We start from the raw sequence: 8,831 nt of genomic DNA on the forward strand, positions 1-8,831 counted from the left end.
ATCCATTCAATCGTCATAAGCAAATCTGGAAGACGCTAAAGGCTACCACACGATTCAGTGAGGCTTGTTGACCTATGCTTTGAGCACCCGCTCTTTGTTAGGCCGTAAACCAGGCAGAACGTAAAATTATTATTGTGAAAACAGCAGGGTTGCGACATGCACAAAAACTTGTCTATCACACTCCGATTGTGCTGGCCGCCCAAGCGACTGACTTGCTGACTGACCGGCTCGGCTTTGTCATTGGCGAAGGCGGAACAAGCAAATGCTAGAGCATGCAGCCAAGTTCAATGAATTGCGTATTTCTAAAAACAAATATGCTAAAAGGTTGTTTGTCGCCATTTTCTCTTAAAGGGCAAGTCCGGCCAAAACTCAAAATGGAATAAATTACTGGTATCGCTGTAGTGACACAAAATACGACCGCAGCCAAAATATTACGTCCGTGGGACGCCACATTCTCAACTAATGCCAATAATAAAAATGCGAGCCGCTGCTCCTTAGCGGGCGGCCAGCGGGTTGCCGATCGCTAAAGCTACATTAGGCCGTGACGTCAGTATCATTCTCTTTTTTTTCTCCGGTCCAGGCGTTGCGCGGAGTGCGCTTCTCTGAGCCGCTACCACCGCTACTTCGGCTTGTGATTGGCATGTTTCGCCGTTGCTTTTATCTGTAGCCCATGTAGCTTCGGTGTAGCCTTTTGTTTATTTGCTTGCGAGGACTCCAAGACTCGTTTTGGCGAGCACCTCGGTGCGCCCAAGACTGCCCAGCTGTTCCTCGAAAGATGCCGAGTGCAACTTGTAGCGCTGTGGGATGCTCAAACAACCCGCTGCGCAGCACAGAGGTGCTTTTTCACAAGTTCAGTGATGTGATTGGCCTAAGCCATTTTGGAGCAGCAAAAGTGGCCTTTGGAGCAGCCAGAACAGTGCTTTGGAGCAGGAAACGTGGCTTTTGGAGCAGCCAAAACCGTGTTTCGGAGTAGCGAAAGTGGCTTTTAAAATAAAAATTCGGAGAAAAAATTTGTATTTTGTTTTAAGTGCTGGACAAACGAAGGACGCTTTGTGCTGTGTTGTGACGGAACTCGCTTTTTGTGTTTTTACTGCTGAGAGATCCCACAAGTGCAGTGTTGTAGGCGTTGCCGAACGATTCCGAAAAGAACGCTTGCCACCGTTTTACTGGTTCCCGACGTGCCAGATTTTCGTCAAAAGTAAGCAAACGTAAAACAATGAATTGCAAAAGTACCGGCTGGTGCCTCTGTCGTGCAGTCATGTTCACATGCACGTGAGGGCAACATCAGCAGGCTTGCAGTGGTATGTGCTTCGTCGCGCAAGCGGAGACAACGGCTGTTGAATCGAAATCGGAACAATGCCACTCCGCTCCGTCGCCAACTGGTTCCCAATATAGTATGCGAAATGTAACTCTCCAGCATACGACAAAACAACACTCCAGCGGCGCGTGCTTGCCAGACTGGCAGGTGAGGTACAGTGCTAATCACACTCGTCTATAACGCACGAGCGTGCGGATTTCTCCGGGGAGCGCTAGACTGGTAGCATTCGCGGAAACTAAGCTAGTCACGTGGCGCAACATGGAACGGCCCGCTCAAGGGGTGTCCTGCCCCCTCTATCAGCTGGCGGCGAACGCGGAAGGCTGCCCGCACGCTTTTTACAAACATCATTGGTCGAACAATAAACGAACTAAAGCATGAAGGCGTATCAACGATGTAGTCATCAAAAAACAAAAACAAAATATATCACGAAGCACTTTTATAGCTTATCAAGCTGGTATAGGGCACGCTACTATGCAAAAAACCAAAGTATATCAATTGACCGGATTTAACAGGACTGCACATAGTATCGAGAGAGTCCTGCAGGACAAAAGCACTGATCGCCGACAATGACACCGCGTTCGCCGCCAGCTGATAGAGTGGGCAGGACACCCCTTGAGCGGGCTGTTCCATGTTGCGCCATGTGACTAGCTTAGTTTCTGCTAATGCCACCAGTCTAGCGCTCCCCGGAGAACGCCGCACGCTCGCGCGTTATAGACAAGTGTGATTAGCATTGTATAATATAAAGAGACAGGAGAAAAGAACCTGAGCGCATCAATGCAAGACATCGCGAGCCAGGGTAAAAAGTTTCTTGAAGCGCTTTGTACAACGACTGAACTCGAGACAAACAAGCGCGCTGCGTGGGTTCAGCGTGCAGACACTGCCTTCTTTGCTTTAGATCACTTCTCTTTACCAACTTTCTTTCGTAGCGAATTTTTCACGTACCGGGGTCCCCTTCGAAAGAAAGCCCACCGAGAGGAACATAGGTAATCATTATTTCAACAAGCAGTCTTTGAATTAAAGGGGCACTTGCACGAAATTTGAAAAACAGCCGTCGTGTTCAGAAATAGGTTGAATGTGATCCAAACTTCAATGATAATTGCACATTTGAATTTTGAGCCTGATCGCTGTATTTTTTATAAACGGCCCATTCTGGCATGCGCTCGGAGAGCAGCCAACACAAAACACGTGACATTCGCCGCAATCGTGACTTAGTTCGTATCGGAACGAACAAAGCTTCGGGGAGGCTGATGTCGAGAAGATGTCCAAACATTTCCAGCCACCGAAGCGGCTGCTTTCGTACGAATTTTGAGTGACGGGTTAATCCTCTATAACCTTGTAGGGGGACAGTAGCGACTTCTGGGGGACACAAAGGACATTCTCGGAAGGAGGGGTCCTCTTCCTTCCCCTTTTCTCGCGTGGTGGCCGGAGGCGAGACAGTTATCGTCACTACATGCCAAAGTTCCTATACGGGCATTACAAACGAGGCGTTAGAGACATCCACCAGGTGCTCCTTGCTAATCGTTTATTTGGTTTTAAAATTCCTTGTCGTGCCTTTCTCAACAAAAGATTGGTGTCTGATGTGATAGTGCTCCCTTAAACACGAATAGACCAAGAAATAAGCGCCGAAATTTCGTTGTAATATCCTTTTAAAGAGGGATTTTTGTATAGTAGAGTACGATTTAAACAAGGACAGGAATGTCGATGAACAAGTCTAGAAAGCACCATACCTGCAGCGACGTGGGGACGGCAACACCCGACGTCGCGCGACCAGCGTTTCAGCTCACAAAGCAACTCTCGTCGCGCAAAAACGTGGATTTGTTTCACAGCATGACGGTATGTCTGGCACAGTAGCGTCGGAGCGTCCGCACACGCCCGCGTCTATCGTTGAAAAAGTTTAAAAAAGACGCGAGACGAGGTTCCCACGACGACGAGGCGCGAAACGCGAGACGGCGGCAAAACCATGCAAGACCAGATGGATACAGGGTGCTTTGTGTCGGGCGGCCCCTTGCGCCACCTAGCTCACGCATGCTCAATTACGTTCTTAGTTTAGTCTCGGTTTTGAAAGGCGACCAAAATTGGTCCTTTGGCGCAGGCTTGGCGCAGATTACCCATATTTTGGCTAAATGTAGCAGGATGTAGCAGGGTTAGCCCCTTGGCGCAGTTTGGCACAATTGGCGCAGCAATCACATCACTGCAAGTTTCCAACGGACCGGAAATTGGAGAAGATGTGGGTGAACGCTGTTCGGCAAGTGGACTTTGGATTTCGGCTTTTACGTGCCCGAGGAAAAAAAGAACGAAAAAACAGACGCGTACAGCCCAGCACACGTGTTCGGGCGCCGCGGCCCATGCCGGAGAGCCTCAAAGCTTTGTGTCTCGGACTGTACGTCACTGGCAGCGCGGCATAGACCAACGCCGCTCCATCCACGGAGCCCCGATGACAATTTAGGCCCAGCTACGAGTACGGAAGACCGCACACACGGCGACAGCCGCCGAGTATGGCACCGAACGAGTTCACTCGTTTTGCAGTCGCTAGCTTTTGGGTATACAAGCGACGGGTATGGCATAGCGCACGCACGGCGGCGGCCGCCGAGTACGGCACTGTACGAGTTCACGGGTTTTCCAGTCGCTAGCTTTTGGGTATATGCACTAACTCTTGCTACATATCTTTAGACGGCCAACGCAGCAGAGTTAGGTGCCGCTCGGCCTGCATACTCGTTGAACGAGAATGATCCTGACGTCATGTTCACATTGCGGCAGATTTCCAGTGTTGCCGGGGCCTCGAGCGACTAGTTTCGGTTTTGTTGGCCGCGCCCCAAACAAAATTTTGGGGCGTCGATATCTTTACAACTACGCACAGTAGTGGGGAAAAAATTACACCTTGCAATTCAGGGACGCTGACTGCACTAAAAACTGTCATAATCCTAAAATTGAAAGTATGGACCGGAGTTGCCCTTCAACTGAGTGTCTTCTTGAAAGGATTCAAGAAAAGGGGGGTTTCAAAACTGGTGCTTGGGAAAACAGATGCCACCGCTCAGGCGGTACACGCCGATGTTCTCAGATCTATCGGTTGACAAGCTCCACGGAAGAGCAGCGTTAAAAAAATTGAGACGTTTACAATTCTCTGTAATGCAAAAATAGAACGCAGCACTTGACGAGGAGGGGAGGGTTTACCTCTCCTTTCCCTCCAATTTAGCAGAAAATGTTAGCTAAATTTCCTGCCCAATTTAGCGGGTTAAGTTTTCCTCTAAATTTGTCGGGGAAATTGACGACAGGTGACCCAACACAGATTTAGCGGGGGAAAATGACGTCGGATGACTAACACCCGTGAACAAATTCAGTTTTTCCGCTAGACTTGGCGGGAAAATTGATGTCGCGTGACCTCAACACCAATTCAATTTCCTGCTAAATTTAGCGAGGTAGTTACATAGACGGTGACACCGCTAAATGCAGAAACAGGTGCCTAAGAGCTATAAGAACCACAATAAAATCACTTTCCACTGCAGGTAATGTGCATCGAACATTCCACCAGATCTGTCCATAGGGCGGACTGATAGTGTGGCAGGCGCCACTGAGCGGACGCACCGCAAAAAAGCGTCTGGCGTTTTCAGAAGCTTGTCAACTGACCTAGATGTGAGAATGTTTGTACATGTATTGCTACCATTGCCCAGCAAGACCGGATATTGTTGGAGATCTGTGTTTCCTGAAAAATGTTTTTACAATGTTCACACTTTGGTCAATGCAAGCACATCTTTTTTTCCACTAATATTGACTAACAGCATTGCAGCAATCGATCCAGTTGACACCGAAATGTTATAAGCAATAAAGAAATTAAAACCAGTCTGTTCTGTGAGTGCAGATTTTATATCTTGTTTTATTGTTAAGGGCGGCACCGATTTGTTTGTCCCTTCATTCAAGCATGCATTCCATCTCCGAGAAATCATGATCTTCCATTGTGCTGGAAGAGGTCTCGTAGTGCAAGTAAAGGACGCTGGTGACATGTATAGGGTAGACAGTCATTGCCTCGTTTCCTTACTGTATGCTCGTTTGAAAGTGTCTAGATAGTTATACACAGACATGGGTCTTTTTACTCCAGTTAAAAAGCGGCACTATTCAATGCAATTTTTTTTTCGAAGGTTGCTCAGGAAAAACTATTTTATGTAAATTTGAATACACAGCACCATTTGTTTTTGACGGAAGCAAGTTCATATAATTTATTTTGATTTATAACATGCTTTTGATAAGATCAACCACAAATTGGTTTCGTAAAAACCTTTATTGCATGGCGTAGCATTGCTACACTTAAAAGTCGCTCACAAGGTGAAGACGCTGAGAGAAACCTCAGTTCGCTGCCTCCAGCATGAGCTTCCTACCTTCGGCAATGCATAGAGGCCGGACATTTGTAAGACACTCCCAGCCATACGGATTCCGTTAACGACTATATCTAACATATTGCCCAAATAGTGCACGGGTGTTCAGTAGACCATCACGTTTTTGTACCAACTTGGAGTGTGCCTCGAGGACCAAATGTAAGACGAGAATGGCAGGGAGGAGCTTCCTACATTTGGCAATGCTTTGGCATCTTGCAAGCCTCAACAATCCCAAAGAGTGAAAGCATGAGAAAAGGTGATGTGCTCGCTGCTGAATTAAGAGATGCCCTGCATTTCTCATCTTATCAGCGACTATTAGCACCGAGATGTTCTGGTGATATCCTGTTTCGTTTGCGACATCACGGGCAGTTTGATACTTCAGCCCCATGTTCCAGGTAAGAAAAAGAAAAGCCTTTCATGCAAGGCTTGTCAAAATATTAGGTGCCAGAAAATATCTGCCATCTACTTTCAGTCTTTATTAAGAATCCTATGTTCATGTTCTGCGGCCACATTGAAAAGCACTGCAAAAGAGCCCACATACTGCGCTGCCATCTTGGAATCACATGACACAGCCGCCATAAAGTGGCTTCAAATTGTCGCTCCTCTCTCCCCTCCGCTCCTAAGCAAAGGCATATTGTTTTGTTTTTTTTTTTTGGCTGTATTTTATTGCACTTTTTTGTTCTGCTTTGTGAAGTGTTGTCTGACACTTATTTTTACTACCTATACTTCGTCTCACCCTAGCATGGACTAATCGCGAAAGCTGTGCTAGCGCGAGCGGACAGCCTTGAATGCATTGACTAGAGCGCTTGCTGCACGAGCGCTCATGCAGCCGCCGCGGCTTCATTCAAAGCGACTAGCTCACGTTTCTAGCACGAGCGGCTAACATTAGTCTATACTAAGGCGAGACGAAGTATAACTACATGCTATCATTATGTGCACAACTTACGCACCTTATTTCATAACAGATTACGACTATTTGCACCATCGGCATACCGGTGGTCCGAAGAGAGAGCAGGGGAACAAAGCAGACAATATGCTAGGTTTTTTTTCTTGTTGCTTTGTGGCAATGCGATAGTTGTTCAAAGCCTTGCCGACTAAAGGCATACTTTAACTCGATGCCGGCTGTTGATGTTGTTTGCACAAAAAGAAAGCTTAAAAACAAAAAAGAATTATATGGCAAGTTATAAAGTTTACTACTTTGTATTTCTGAAAGGACAATATATAATTCTCATTTTGATCAAACCAGTCTCATGTAGCTCTAAGTGGTGGATACATGCTCTACGATCGCATCAGGCAGCAAACCATAGACCGTTCCATTAGGGTCATAGCAGAGAGGGTAAAAAAAGAAAAAAATGCCCTCCCCCTCTCACCTGCATGTCGTCTGCTCCGCCGAGTGGGCAGTACCTAGCATCCGGCTGGCGTACAAACTCTGTTTAAAATCGCGTCACTTTGGAAATTTCAATCGCAGATGCGCAGATTTTGGTATGCCAGTTGTGTACTACTATGCTAGATAAAAAGACAGTCCAATTGCGCTGTTATCTGTGTGCAAATAAAAAAAAAAATATAGGGAAAACTGTGTCAGACTGGCCGGTTTCTCGGGCGAAAAGTGAATCCGGTGGATGTACCTTTTTTACTATACAAAGTTTCTCCTGGTTTTAGTTTTAGAGACCATGAGTGGATGTCTGAAATAATAAATACAGACGTGCTCTCCTGCCGCAATACACGCAGTAGTTGAGGGTAGTACTGCCGGCTGACTCAACTGCTATTTAAGTAAGGGAAAAAAGATATGCGAGTTGATCATTTACCGAAGTAGAACAACAGAAAGCTCTAGGCTGATTTTGGAGTAGCCACAACTATTCTAAGAACGCGAACCATTTCACAACGGTAGCCACGAGCGAGAGTTCTATGTTCCGTACAGCCCAAAGATGGAGAATGGCAACCTCCTGTTTTGACGTCTGCTAGCAGAGTCAAGCATGTGCCCTCTCGCTCGTTTTACCCCGCCAAACTTCCCGGATGTACGGAGAGGGCGCTGCTGTCGAACAAAAAGGTGCCGCCCAGAGAGGGCTAAATGGAATGGTCTATACTGTGCTTCAGTGAAACTTGGAAAAAGGCGAAAACTTTTTCTCGGTTAAGTCCTGCCAAGCAAAGTACCGGCATCCAGCTATGGTCACCACACCACCACCAGCTGGTAGGGCACACTAGTTTTTAGCTCCACACTGTGATAAAGGAGAGTGAAATTAGATCTGTTCTATCTAGAGCACTGCGGAGGCCTACCGTAAACGTTGGTCAAGGTTGAGCTGCTCTACCAAGAGTGATGTGCTATCTGTTCTACTTTCACACATTCTGGCAGACAGATTGGACAAATGTGATTAATATGCCTCCCAGCATTCTAATTGAGTGCAGCCTATGTAAGAAACTCGTTTTCAAAAAATGCTGCCACAACATGGCAGTCGAGCAGCCCGCTAAAGCTGCAATCTTGTTCAAACAAGTGTAACCGTAATCTTTGTATGCTGACTAAGCGCACTTTGTTGTCAGGACGAACAGAACGGGTTGCCAGGAGGCCCGGGACTGGCCTCGAAAAGTAGGCCCACACAGTGCTCTAATGTGCACCACCATGGGACCAAACACAAGCGAGGCTCTCCAGCTCTGCTGGCATTCAGTCTGTGGCAATGGACTTACGCTTGTCCAGGGCCGGTGCTCGGTCTATACAGTACATATCCAGAAAGAGGAGATCGTCATTGAACTTGGCAGCTTACAGAATAGGTTTGTTTCTATTCCTTTATTTTACCCTTGGAGCCAGGGGCATTACACAGTGCAAATGTAAATGCAACCATAGGAAACAAACATGTTAAACAATGGTGTGAACAAGTTATACAATAGTGGTTAAAATGCAAGACCAAAATATATGAAACTTAAAAGACACATCGTAGGAAATCGCATACTGCCGCCGATACGCCAGATCCCACGTGGTCCGTCAAACAACCAGAGTCCAGCCTGGTTCGTTCACGCGAGCGGGAATTCCGCTCCCTTTTATTTGTTCCTAAAACACAACGCTCAAAAACACTCAATCTAAACTGCAAAGACATGCGACATTACAATGATATTCGCACGTAAAGCCCAAGCTAAACACAAAGAGGGCCCCCAGG

The sequence above is a fragment of the Ixodes scapularis genome, unplaced genomic scaffold, assembly GCF_016920785.2.
Source record: "Ixodes scapularis isolate PalLabHiFi unplaced genomic scaffold, ASM1692078v2 PGA_scaffold13__105_contigs__length_92229423, whole genome shotgun sequence".
NCBI classification, from domain to species: domain Eukaryota; kingdom Metazoa; phylum Arthropoda; class Arachnida; order Ixodida; family Ixodidae; genus Ixodes; species Ixodes scapularis.